Genomic DNA, 12,490 nt, shown 5'->3' on the forward strand with positions numbered 1-12,490 from the left:
GGCGTTTCTTTCTGGGTTGATGAAATGTTCTAAAATTGTTTGTTGTAATGGTTGCACAACTGAGTATCCTAAAAAACATTGAATTGTATGCGTAAAGTGGGTAACTTGTATGATATTTCAATAAAACTATTATTCCCCCCCCCTCCAAAAAAAAAACAAAACAAAACACCACCAAAACAAAACTTTAGGTGAGGTGACCTATCTTTTTTAGCCCAGAGTCCTTATACTGGTCTTCAAAGCCCTCAACAGTCTTTCCAGCTATCATATTTCAGCATTACCTCTGACTTATCTTTGTATGTGACTGATCCAGTGATAGTGGTCAGCCCACTGCCCTGCTCACTGCTTCCCCAGACCTCCAAAATATCTTGTGCATCTTGCTGCTTCACTTGCCCAAGGACTGTTCTCACCTATTTTGAATGTCCCTGTCCCTCTTTCCCACCGAGGACAATCTATCCTTTCTTGCAAAGTTCTGTTCAGATTTCTTCTATTTACCATTCTAGCCTGCAGTTATCTTAGTCCCAAATCCCTACATTCGATGATTATGTTATCTCACTTAAAAAATTGTTATGTGTGATCTGGAATGTGTACGTTTCCTTAGAAGAATGGGACGGAATATTTGAAATCAGAACTTCGTTGGGAAATCTGATATATGTATTTGTAGTGCCCATAGGCACATACTTTATGCATTTACAGTTAACTCACAAGTTTATAGGGATGGCTTTTCATTTGCACTTCTCTGGTCTTCCCAAATAGTTCTCAGAGCTTTGAAGAAAGGCATGATGTGGTATACCTAGCCACTAACATTATGTGCCAGGTAAGTATCTGTTGAGTTATATGTATGTGTTTGGAAGAAAGATCCAGAATTTTCACTTGTGCTTTACAGTTTTCCTTATGTAGTTCTAAAAAACACTTTTTGAGAGAGTGTATTGTATTAGAGTAGAAACAGTTGAGTAAAGTCCTAAGGTATGAAGCCCATGTGCAAATGTGAGGCATAGGTAGTGAGACTCTTTATGTGAAGGCTGCATTTTGGTATTTAGTGAAGTATAGCTGGGAATTTGCATAAGCATCGTGGTGTAATGTAAAGAATGTATAATGTGTTGGAGTTACACCTAATTGATTTCAGATAAAATAGAATTGGCTTCAAACCTGAGGCATCTGTCTCCTACATAGTAGTTGGAGGTTAAGCCAGTATCCAGGTTCAGGTTTGTCTAACTCCAGGACTGACGATCCAGGTTCAGGTTTGTCTAACTCCAGGACTGACGATTAACTACTGTACTATTTTGCATTCCATGCTTATTAAGGGAAGTTATTTCATTTCTCTGAGCCTCATTTTATTGACGTATAAAATGAACTTGATAATAGTCACTGTGCAGGGATGTTTTGAGGTGTAAATAAGGGTGTTTGTAAATAACTCAGCAGAGAGCTTGGTCACAAATAGGCAGACCTATTAATCCCAGTAAAATATTTTGTTTACTTCAAAACAATTCCAACAAAAGAGATTTTGAAAGCATATCTGAAACTTACACAGAGAAACTTGCTTATCTCTTGGCTTTAGCATATTGACTTATTTGCTTTACATTTTGGCACGGTTTTCAGTGTTCTATTTCTCTAGAATTTAGATAATTTTACAAGTAAGTCATTTGTTAGTAATTTCTTCCACTCTCATCTCTGTTGTTGTTCCTAATGAGTTATTGTCAGAAAAGTAATAAAATTATACCTTCTGTCATTAACCTCCTTTCTGAAGAATTTGAGAATATCTGACAGTTGTGGTTAACTGCAACTGTTATATACTTAAGCCTTAGGTTTTGAAGTTTCTGGAATGAAGTTTAGGAAGGCTCATTTTTTTTTTTTTTTAGGTTGGAAGCCATCGTAAGAATGAACTAGAGAAGTGGTTATTGGTTTTCATCTTGGGTGCAGACGTATTTGTATAAGAGTATTTTGTTGATGTTGCTATAGAAACGTAGTCAAAACTCCAGCTTGGAAGGCATCACAAATAAAGTATTGATTTGGTTACTTGAATTGTTTTCCTTATGTTGGGGTTATACCTAATTGATTTCAAAATGTCTTTGACTTTTTTATTCTTAGCTGTCACAAATAGCCAGATATCAAAAGTTCAAGTCAGTATTGAGAATATTAACACTAATCATCTAATTTTTTTTGGTCACTGCTACTCCTTAGAGATTTGGGGAAAAAATTCTGTTAAGGCAAATCCAAATTTCCTGTTTGTGATGGTTATGGGTTGTAATTTAAAAAATGTGTATATCCATGTATTATAGGATAGTTTTGGTTCAGTTGGGGATTTTTCTTAATGGAAACCAGGTATAGATGCTTTTTTCAAGTTTTATTTATATTTTCTTTTATAAAGTTATTATGAAGTTGTACTGGCCATGTTGTCTATTTTAGCTTTTTAATAAAGCTACAATTTTGGATCAGGAGAAAGCGATTCCACTAAGCAGTTTGTAGGGGAAAATAGCTCTGCTTCTGGCTTTCATAGACTCTCTTGCTCGAAGGAAGGACTGCTATTGAGTCAGTTACGACTGCAGTGGAAGATGTCTTGCAGCTGTGCCTGTTTGGTTTTGTTCCAGAGATAGTATTTGTGTGTACTGTCAGGATGTCTTAAAGACCCACCCTGGAAAGGATTCAACTCTATAAAAGGAGTTTTGTTTTATAAGCTTTCACATATTCTTATGGGATTCTGGTGGTGACCGTGGTCTTTATTGTCTTGTCTTTTAAACTGACATCTTATTGAGACGTAGCCTTCACAGTTGGAGACTAGGAATTACAGTTATAGTTATTGTATCTTGTAAAATAGATTTAGCCAGGCCCTTGGCACATGCTATAATTAAAGCAAAACAAAATACCCCTCGCCAAACCTTGTGATTTCAGTGACTTATTTTTTAGCTGCTTTTTCTGCCTGTATACTGATATGAAGATAGCACTCATTTTATTATATTCTTGGTAATGTAATAGATGTCGATTTACAAATCAGTTTATATATTAGAAGACAGCAGATTATGTGGGGCACGCCAAGGTTTGAAACGTTTACAATGCCAATAACTTTTCATGTTGAAAATTGTTCAGTTTAACCCATCTTGAATCCTATGTTGACATGAATGCTAAGAGAATTATTACTGAATGTATTTTAGGAGATTGACTATATTTTCTTCTGTCTTGTTTTATTTTCCCCCTCTTTTAAATGCCCCAAAGTTATGAAAGTTATTTGGGGTGGAGAATAGGACTCCAGGTGCACTGCTGTCTTTCTAGCTTCCTTAAACCTCTTCCTCTTGCAGCCCATGTATATTTCCAGTTACCTTCTCTTTGGTCTCTGGGCTAGAGGTGTCCCTCCTGCTGTCCGAGACTAAACTCTTCTCTCGAGGTTTTGATCGTTTTTCTTTCTCTTCTAAACTACCTGACGTTCGTTTTCCTTTTTCTCCTTTGTATCTTGAACCTCTCCCTACTTTGTCTTTCCTACCAAAAGCCTGCACCAAACAAAACAACCAGAATATCTCCTGTACATATATATCTTCCCGCAACCTGCACTTCTTGTAGTTATTACATCCCTTTCCTCCAGCCTCTCTTTCATCGCTAAACTTCAGAGATTAGTTTAGCCTTTACCCTTACCCCCTGTCTTCAATATTTTTCCATTTGCCAATTGGTTTTCTCTGCCACTATCCACTGAACTTGCTCTTTGAGGTGATCAGCAGTCTTTCACGACACTTGTAAAGCCTTATTTGGTACTAGAAGCGCTCTGCCCTTGGCCTGGTGTCCACTCCTCCCAGCTCAGCTCTTCTCTTGGCAGTACTTGCTTGGTTTGCCGTCTTTAGCTTATGCTGATTCTCCCCAGCCTCCTTTATAGGTTCCTTGGTCCCTGCCTGGGGATTTATAAGGAGCATTTTCTTTACTCTATCTTACCTGGGGTTTCATCTCTTCCATAGCTTCAGATAACACTGATCGACCAAGTAGTTCCAAATCTTAGCACGGAAACCTGGACTCTGTTGTTCAGACACATATCTCCAACCATCCTGATTTTCCACCTGGATGTCACACAGTCACTTAGTCCACATGCATTAACGTGGAAGCTTGTGCTTCTTTCATCCTCGTTTCCTACTCTTTTTGGAAATCCATCTCTAGGTTAATGTCACCGCTATCTGACTTTTGATTGCCAGGAAGCCGGGAACTTTGTTCTCCCTGACTCCCACCATCCAATTGTTTATCAAATCCTGTCCATTTTAACTACTAAATATTGACTTCATCTCGTCACTCGCTTCTTTGTTGCCTCTGTGTTAGTTTAGATGCTGTTTCCTGGATCATTGGAGCCTCTGCTGTGTCGCTTGTTCTCACATGACGGCCAAAGTCATCCTCCAGAAATGCAAAATTAATCTTATTTGTCGTTGCCTACAGGACAGAGTTAAAACATCTGAGTTTCGCGTACGGATCGCTCATTGTTTGGCTACTACCTCCCCTGCCCCGTCTCCTCCACTCCCCACTCTGTGTGCCAGGCAGCTGAGGTGTGAACTTAGCATTCTCTGCAGTGCTTTTATCTCTCATGATTCTGTGCCCGTCACTTACTGTTCCAGCCGCGAGGGGCGTGCTTTTACCCGCTTACAATGGGCCCAGTAAGCTCCTCCTTACCCTTCAAATGTCACCTCGGGATGCTTCCTTCGTCAAGTCAGTTACTGTTGAAATGTTTATGCCTATATTTTAGCTCTTATTCTCTTTGGGATATAGTTATTTATTTAAATACTCTTCTCTTGCGCTGCTGGAGCCAAGTTTTACGCAGGTGTGTATTGTCAGCAGCTATCAGTAGGCAAAGAGCAGTTCCTCATTGGATGAACAGATCTTAGCAAAACCTAGAAGTACAGAATTCAAGATCTCATAGGCACAGGTAATGGTGAATACTCTAGCTTAATGTTGTTTATTGTTTATTTGTGTTGTAAATATAAATGTTGTATCTTGGTTTATTGTTTTGGATGGGTAGGGGCTGTGGATTGAGAATGTATTAGCCCTTGTGCTTAGGGTTTTCTTTCATAATCCAAGTTCGGAGGGGTAAGTTTTAAAGATGAAGCTACGGAAAGAAAGGAGTGGAGCTACGGTTTCAAATTATGGAGCTAATAAAGGTGTGGAGGGTTGGAAGTACACTGGATTCTCAAACAAGTGCCCAAACCGTGTAGATGGCAGATATCAGGCCAAAGGTTGGCTATGATTCAGGTGAAGTGAGGAGGAGACCCCTAGATGGGGTTGTACCTCCCTAGGGCGTGACGTGTAGCTGTGCACTGCATGTTGCATACACCTTAACATTTCCCTGGCTTGTCTCAAGTGCTCAACTTTCTACAACGTGTTTTTGATAAGAGCCTTGTGTTGACAGGTTTGATGTTTACGTGGTTCTAGTAGGGAGTCTTGGAAATAGTAGTGGCCATTTTAAAGGGAAAGAAAGAAAAGAAGGGAAATTATGGAGGGTAGATTAGGGTGGGGGAACAGTTTGCCTTCTACAAGTTGAGTAAAAAAACCTAGATAAATGGTAGAAGATTACTATAGGTTAATATTTGACTTTTAAGAATAAATGTAATGATATATTCAACTATTTTGAGGAGAAAGCCTAGATGAATGTTTTTGATGATTGAAATTCTGTGTTTAATAGTAATTTGCATTCACTTAGCATTTTGCACTTTACCGGTAGCTATCGTGGTGGTTATCCTGTGATGCTCACAAGAATCCCATTATATAGGCAGGTTATCTCCTGGTACCTTCATTTTACAGACTTCGTTAGCTAAGTGACAACATGGAGATACGTCCAGACTGTTGGAGCATGAATTTAATGTTACTGCAGATTGGGAAGAGTAAATAATTTCTTGGCAATGACCTCTTTGTTTCGGAAACATAATTTTGGGGGGAGTGGGAACGTGTAGGATTTTTCTTGGGTCTAGAGGGTGGGGCAGAGTTGGGGAGCTTTTGGGGTCTGCTGGATGTCTGGCATCAGGGCTCTCTGTTTCTTCTGGCCCTTGGACAGCCATAAAGGGTCTCTGTTGCTGGTTGTCTCCTCAACAGTGTCTCGTCCCTTTCCTTCACTTCCGGGCAGGGCAGTCTGCAATAGGGAAAGGCAATGGAATTATTAGGCAGAATCTGACATCTAGCCTGGGTTCTGCTCCTGACTCACTGTGTAACCTGGACAAGTAGCCTAACTTCTGGGTTTCAGGTTCCCCGTGTATGAAAGGCAAGAGCTAGAGGTACGTAAATGCTGAGATCTCTTTTGGTTCTATATTTCTTTATTCTATAAGAACCCCATTTTGCTCGGTCATATGTAGGGTGTTGCACAGGTGCTAGTATGATCTTTGTTTCTGCTTTGCATGTGATGGGCTTTGTGATAAGTACTTTTATTTTTTAATCCGTAAGGCAAGGAGGGTCATTACCACGTTATTAGCAGTAGCATTTGTTCATCTCAGATGAGATATGAATGAGCCTAAACATTGTAATCCTGTAATGCCTTCCTTGTCCTCCCCAAGGGAGTTGTCCACTTTGCTGTGTCTTTCCTGTACCTCTGTTATAGCCCTTACCACGTGGTGTAATTGTTTGTTTATGTATCTGTCTTCCCTGCTAGACTGTGAATTCCCTGAGGGCTGGTGTGGGGAAGAACTTTCCAGTCAGTCCTAAGGGCTTAGACCAGTGTCTGGGGTGAAGGAGGAACTCAGCAAATGTTTCTTAGATGTAAGTGGAATGAAAATAGTACATTTTAAAGTAAATGCTGGATTACTGGTCTGAATGTGTAATTCTAATAGTGATGCTTTTGAGTTTTGAAGTTAAAAAAAAAAAAGGGGGTGGATTAGTTATTGCTTTGTCCTAACACTTTTTAGATGGTTTCAAAACATTAACTTTTTGTTTAGAGATTCCCAACCACCATCCCTTTATTCTTTTTCTTCCCTCCTGTACCTGTTCCTGCTCTCTCTCCAAACCCCCTGTAAAAATCTGGGGTCATACAGAACTTTTCTTTCCCAGAGTCTCATAAATCTGTAGTACTTTCTGATGTTACATTTTATAAAATGTGGTAGGAAAGAGACTTTGCGAATGGCTCATGTGCAGTTGTGCAAATTATTCTGGGTTTAGAGCCTGAGAGAAGTTAAACTGCGGTGGTGTGTGGTCAAAAGATAACTTTGGCATAGAAGCCGTGGAACTAGTGTAGTGGTTGTTTTGTTTTTTTGTTTTTTGTTTGGTTTGTTTTTTTTCTCTTTTGTTGACACCAGATAGCAATGATCCTACGAAACGTGGACTGTTAGAAAATTCCGTAGACCAGTTGAAGTTCATCCAGATTGAGAGAGTCGTACAACTTTTCTCCATGTTTATTCAGGAAGGATAGTCTCGCGTGATGATTAGTATATAGGAAGGTTGGATTCTCTGTAAAATCAGTAGAGTCAAAAACAGAGGGGTGGTTTTTTATTTTTTGGTAGTACTTTTTAGGTTATTTTAGGGTTATGCCAGAAAGTTGTGTTTGCTTTTTTTCTGATTTGACAGATGATGATTGCTTCTCACATGGAGGCTGGATGAATAAAGGTGGGAGACTGAAAGGAACCATCTTCCTCATTGTCTTTCTGTGACACTGAGAACTTTATTTTCTGCACAGAGTTTGTGTCCCTTATGGTTTTGGAGCTTTGAGTGACCATCAGGTTATTCCATCCTCCACATCTTATTCAGTTCCGTTCCTTTTACTCCAAGGCAGGAAGTAAGGACATATTTATTTATTTATTTACTTATTTATTTATTTATTTATTTGGCTGCACTGGGTCTTAGCTGTGGCACGTGGGATCTTCGTTGCCGTGTGCGGGCTCTTTTAGTTGCCGCACGCAGGATCTAGTTCCCTGACCAGGTATCGAACCTGGGCCCCCTACCCGCTTGGGAGCGCAGAGTCTTAACCACTGGACCACCAGGGAAGTCCCAGGACACTTTTAAAAAGTCAAGAAATTACGATACTGGGTTTGATTCTATTTATACATCAACTCACATATACAAATATAGGAAAAATACCACCCCCCCCCCCAGCCGCTCCCAGCCAACTAACTCCCTTGAATACTTAAAAAATAATATTCTGAGCATAAACGTCTAATTTCCCTTTTTAATGGAGCAACAAAACAGTGTCAAAACAAGGCTATTTAGGATCTTTCTAAGACAGATGTAATGGATACACATTCATATGAACGATTTTTTATATTTAGACATTTGTGGATGTTTCAGCGTAAGTATTTTGTGTACTTTAACGTGTTTAAAATCTTATTGGAAATAATTTAAATGACACTGGACCTCGTTTGTATTCAGTAACTTCTCTGCCAGTAACCTACTGAGTAACCTTATTTATAAGTTATTTCACTTCTTTGGGTTTAATTTACTCATTTGGAAAGCAAGGGTGTTGAAATTGAGGTAATGCAGCATTGGTGGAAAAGTGCATTGGCTTTGGAAGGTAACTATGCTCCCCACTATACCACCAGCGCCACTAGTATTGGCTTTGAAGCAGACCAAATTGGTGTAAATTCTGGCTCTACCACTTATTGGGTATATGAGTTTGGAAACTCATTTAAATTCTCTGGGTTCTCTTTTATCCACTGTATTAATGGTTTGTTCTTTTTCCAAAACATAGTGCTAGAGAACTCACCTTCTGTCTTAATTCTCTTAACCTTTGTTCGAACAATGAGATTCTGATGTCTTATGGGCAGGATTGAAGCCAGCAGAGGAACTTGAGCAGTAGCATTGGGTTCTATAATTAAGAAAGTAGATGCCTTAGTCAGCTTGGGCTTCCATAACAAAATGCCATATACTCTCTTGCTTAAACAGCAAGTCTGTTTCTCACGCTTCTGGAGGCTGGAGGTCCAAGATCAAAGTGCCAGCTTGGTCAGTTTCTGGTGAGGACCCCCTTCTTGGCTTGTAGATGGTTGCCTAATCTCTGTGTCCTCACATGGTGAGATGAGAGAGAGCAAAAGAGAGTGAGAGAGAATGAGCAAGCTCTCTGGTGTCCCTTCTTAGGCTACTAATTCCGTCACGATACCCTACCCTTATGGCCTCGTCTAAATCTAATTATCTCTCAAAGGTCCCATCTCCAGATATTATCACTTTGAGGGTTAGTGCTTCAATACATGAATTTTGGGGGGATGCAGTTCAGTCGATGGAAGTAGGGGAGTTAGGAAGGCAGGAGGCACAGGGGTGATGAAAGATGCCTGGGAGAGATTGTAGAGATCTACCAATGTCTGCTTCACTGGATCCAGTGCTAATGTCAGTAGTTCTGAGACTTCTAGATTCTATGGAGCAATACATTTTAGAAAAAGGTTTGGAGCCAGTATTTTTCCAAGTAAGCATAGTGAAGTAAATCTGCCATTCTACTGCAGTTTTTATTGAAAAAAATACAACATTTAAACAGTGTAGGAGGAATACGGTCTGAATAAAAGATGCTTTGAATTGAATAAAATTGGCTCTACTAAAAAACTCACCAAATTGCCCTTTTGTGAACCAGTGAAAACTTTGTGGTGGGTGGATAGTGAAATTTACTTCCATTATATAGAATGACTTTTTTTTTTTTAATTTAAGTTTTATGTTTGTTCATTTTGACAGAGATTAATCTCTTTAGAGCTGCTACTGAAACATATTTTCATTAAGTTCCTGTAAAGCAAAACTTACCTTTTCTCTACGAGTGATATCTTGTTTATTTAAATATCTAATGTGTTTTATTCGTAATAAAAAATATCTTTCTTTTTTTTTTTAAGACTACGGTAGGTGAATGTGAACATACAATACTCATTGACTTAGGAACTGCTTGTTAGGGGAGCAGTATGGTATGGTAGCAGGGTCAAGTTATACAAGTGCATACGTGGATCCAGCCATAAAGGGTCTGACTATCTTGGTCCTGATTTGTTAATGTAAATATCTATTCTGGGGGAAAAAACAAGCAGAATTTAAATTGTGGAAATTTAGGGGGGCGGGTTGGTATTGTAAAATAAAGGAAGATAGGTTGTTTTTCAGATCTCTCTGACCTGAATCTTAAAATAAATACATTTTCCTTTAGTGACTTTAAATTTATCTTGCTTCCATATGTAGTTGTATTCATATGACAGATGGATGTAGGATTACCTTTTGTATCCATCATTGCTCAATTTAGGATGACAGTATAATAATAAAACAGGGATTTATCAACTTTGTAACTATATGATGATACCTATAAATCTATATTAAAACGAGCCTCCATTTAAATACTGTGTGAATGAATAAGCAAATTCTTTTACAAATGAATCAAAATCCAGTTTTCAGTATTTAAAAATGAAATATCTATATATTTGAATGGTTTTTCAGTACCAAAATGTATATATCAGTTTATAAATAAAGATGATTAGACTATATGTGGTACACATGTATCAGTACTTTTGGTGTCTCTTTATGGGTGGATTAAAATGACACGACATAAAAACAAAGTTGAGGGGTGCAGACCCAAAGCAATGTAAACATGATACAAAAAAAACGAGGGAAGAATTCCTGGCAGTAGTAGAATTGTAAGCAAGTATAATCATAGGATTACAGTTGTACCATTAAAACTATTCTTTATGTAAAATGTTCTTCCTTTAGTGGGTAGAACAGGCAGCAGGAGGGTGACTTTTTCTTTGACCCATGTGCATTTTCTAGCTGAGGAATGAAGTAAATTGGAACCTAGCTGGGCTTTTCTACTGAGCATGCCCTTTTCCAGCAGGGTCTGGCCTGGGTGGGGCCGGTCTTGCTCATTAAGCTGTTGGAAGCTGGATTTCCATCAGCTTTCCAGTCTTCTAATGACAGGGAACACCAGACAACGGGCTCGATGTCCTTTTTTAAAAGCTGAGTATGTATTTCAAGGGGGAGATTTTTAGGAAATTTCTATTGTAGCAGTTAGGTTTGGTGATATATGCTTGTTTGTTTTTGCTTTTGAAGAAAGTTTGCCTTTGGAACTGTCAGTATCTAGGAGACTGAAAATTTGGATAATACTAATGTACAGACTAGATGGAATCTGATTATGTGTACTGTCTGGCAAGGGAATATGTTCAGTTATATTTGAACCAAGCACTGTGAAACGTATGTATGTATTTTTAGACCATTTATTTGCAAAATTCAAATGTTGAATTTTGTCAGGTTATCTTTAACATAATTGCTTTTTTAGGTTTGACCTGTGAGAATAATGAAGCCAGCTGGTTTTATGTATTTGCCCTGCTGTTTCACAATTGATTTGTTCAGTGGTACAGTACACTATACGAAAGTTAATTATTCCTAAAGTACAGTGAGGACTATGTAAGGTTAATAGTGTACAGTTATTTTTTTTAACATGTTAAAGGATGATAGATTTCAATTTAATTAGCATAAAGATGAAGCATTTTATAAATTAACTCCTTCGATTAAAAAATGTATTGTGGCTAGCAGAGATTTGAATTTGTTTTTTAGCATCTGCAGATTAGTGGCCATTAAGAACTATCAAGAATTGTATATTGTTTTAATGCTGTCACAGCCTAAGTAAATATTAATTGAATAATAGGTATCAACATTTTTTACTGAGTATTTAATCTGTTGTCACATAGAAGAAATGTGAAAACTCACTGTGTTGCCCAGATTCAAACATCCAGACTTAGAAAAAATCGTCTTCATGCTTTTTCTTGATATACTTTACCAGTCTAACAACCTTCCTTCAAAAAGAACCTTGTTTTGATGCTACTTTCTAACAAAGTGAAAAGCAGTACTACTGTGATGGCCAGATGACCTCTGTAAGTTCCGTCTTTATTGTTGACACTGCAGGGAATGTTTTTATACCACTGAGGTAATTACCTAGTATTTTTTTGGGGGGTGCGTATATCCTTGTGAAGTTTAAGTTTTCTATTTTTAGGTTCAACAAAGAATTGTCGCTTCAAATTATTGGCAACTCGGGTGAGGGAATAGATGACTGTGGAGTTGATGCTGATGATCTGGACAGCCATTCATAGGACCCGCACCTCCCCTGTGGACCATCTCCTTTGGAGTGTGGACCATCTCCTTTGGAGTGTTCCATTGCACATTGTATGGTATATTGATGACCTATAGTTTAACGTCATAGCTGGATCACAAAGTTGGAAAGGGAAATTTTAAACTTTGACATTTTGTTGGCTTGAAATTTTTGGTGGATTCCAAGGGTTGAATGCCTGGCATATTCTCCAGCAGACTCCTCCACCAAATCACGTTTACAGATGTTGAATTTTGAGAATCTTACCTCCAAAGAAACAAATATATTTAGCCAAAGTAAAAACTTGTCCTAGCTAGCCCCACCTAAAAAGTAGTTATTTTTGAAGCTTTTGCTGAGTAGTTTTGAACTAAACCAATGCTCACAGTAGAACTACTTGGGGGAAAAAAGTTTTTAAGCATTCCAAATGGCATGTCTGTAATTCCATTGTAGTTACAGCTTTTCCCGCCTGGTGAAAGTTGCTTTTATCACACCCGGCTTGTAGGGTCCACATGCTAACAGTCTATGGCATCT

General features: G+C 38.5%; 1 protein-coding gene across 23 annotated transcripts in view; it reads left to right on the top strand.

Moving 5' to 3' along the window:
- Positions 1-12,490, top strand: part of EPB41L2 (erythrocyte membrane protein band 4.1 like 2) — a 214,631-nt gene that overhangs the window by 73,690 nt on the left and 128,451 nt on the right. The window contains exon 1 of one of the 23 annotated variants that reach the window (XM_059941216.1): positions 10,782-10,837. The exons of the other annotated variants lie outside the window; for them this stretch is intronic. The gene's annotated coding sequence lies outside the window, so the exon portion shown is untranslated. Of the gene's footprint in view, positions 1-10,781; positions 10,838-12,490 lie in introns of those variants that run through there. 23 annotated transcript variants of the gene reach the window in all.

The sequence above is a fragment of the Balaenoptera ricei genome, chromosome 12 (assembly GCF_028023285.1).
Source record: "Balaenoptera ricei isolate mBalRic1 chromosome 12, mBalRic1.hap2, whole genome shotgun sequence".
In the NCBI taxonomy this organism is placed as follows: Eukaryota; Metazoa; Chordata; class Mammalia; order Artiodactyla; family Balaenopteridae; genus Balaenoptera; species Balaenoptera ricei.